The following is a 1,880-nucleotide window of genomic DNA, read 5'->3' on the forward strand; positions in this document are numbered from 1 at the left end:
CTCAAACGGCCGCGACCAATCCCCGCCGGCCTGCTTTAGCTGCCGGGCCAATCGCCGTTCGGCACAGGGAAATACGGGTTAAGGAGGCGGGGAAGGAGAGTTCGCGCAGCCAATCGGAACGAAAGTCTGAGAGTTCGAACAAATGAACAAAAAAAAAGAAGCCGAAAAACAGCACACCGCTCTTCAAAAGCACAAACTGTTATCTCCCAGGTTTAAAAGCGAGGGCGGGCGCACCGCTCAGTTCCACCAATAGACGTGAGGAATGGCGTTGATGGGCGTGGTGCTGGGCCAATGAACCCGACGCCAGCGCGGAATTGAATTGCACGTTTTGTTTTGTAGGCGCTTGTTAAATGTTATCGTTCTTCTTCGTTAATCGTTTGTTAGATGTTTGCTGGCACTCAGCATGTAACAGTGCAACGATTTTTTCCCCTTTTCTCCCTCATGCATTTAAAGTCAGTGTGGCGTAGTGGACATGGAACCTGACTTGGGCCACAGTTACCTGAGGCGAACCACAAAATGGCGCCCACCGCCCTCCCCCCCCACCTCAAAGGAAGAAGGGGGGAAGGCGGAAAACGGAGGGAGGAGACGAACAGTGTCTCCTATTGATCAAAAGGGAACTGTAGAGGCGGCATGGAGGGGGAGCAAATCTGGCCTTCAATGTGTGCGCCACAGCAGCAGTGGGTGATGCATTTCTTGGAGGCTTGCTCTGGTGCCCCTGTGGATCCTGCTGTCTGAGGCAGTCGCCTCACCTTGCCTCATGGGTGGGTCGGCCCTGGCCCATTATTGCCTTTTGGCCTAACTTCCTGAACACCATGCATATAAACTTAAGGCAAATCATTCCCACCATCATCATGGCTTATGTCATGATGGACATTTTCATGCCGTTCTGAAGTCAGTTACTGTTTTTTCCAGCTCCTTATTCACCAGTAAAGTTTGAAGCAGCCTCATTGTTAAACTTGGTAGGAAACTAAAGGTGCACCACAAAATTTGCTTTGTATGATTCGTCTTCGTGACTGGGAAGCTGCCCTGTTGACTTCAACGAAGGAATCCTCTCCGTTCAAAACCACTGTAGTTTTCGTTTTGGAAACGCTCATTAATGTGTGGTGACCAAAAAATGAGTAACTCTGGGTATGCTAAGCTTTGGGTCATCACAAATGCACATGCATCAGGAAAGCGTCCTCTAAGTTGCCTTCAACCTGTTCGAATTCAGGACCCCCCTTCAAGCCAAACGTGCATTTGAGGACCCATTTCTTACAGCTTTTTTTGGCCATATATTTGCATGATGGTAACACTGCTGTTGTGACCCACCTTAGATCATGCCTAATATTGGGTCCTCCTGACCCACCAGTTTAAGACCACTGCTCTAGGAGATTTGTGTCTTGCCCAATGTTTCCTTCCTTTTGGTGTAAGACACTGGACTTGTCCACACTTTGCTTGTCTCACGCCTATAAAGCACGAGACCAAGTGGTTTTCTGTTTGCCCCACCACTTCCCCTGGGAAAACTCACTCTTTATCGCTGAATCAGAGGATACATCAATGTACGAAAAGCCCAACTGATGTGTGCTCTGATTCAGCAGTAAAGAGTGGGTTTTCCCAAGGAAAGTGTGGACAAGCCCATTGCCAAGCATGGCTGCTTCATGCCAATAATTTCTAAAATAGATAGAAAATAAAGAATAAGAAACTGGAGGTATGCACACCCCACAATAATCTCTGGGCTACCACAAATTCCCAGGAGAGACCCATCTGTGAGACTCCATTGAACAGTATTTTTATGCTGTTTTATGGTTGTGTTATGCTGATTAGCTTTGTTTATTGTGCGCTATAAAAGTCCACAAGCAGTTGGATGCTGACAGTTGAAAAGACATGACACAGAAGCAAAA

Source organism: Podarcis vaucheri (genome assembly GCF_965113315.1).
Source record: "Podarcis vaucheri genome assembly, chromosome: 13".
Lineage (NCBI taxonomy): Eukaryota > Metazoa > Chordata > Lepidosauria > Squamata > Lacertidae > Podarcis > Podarcis vaucheri.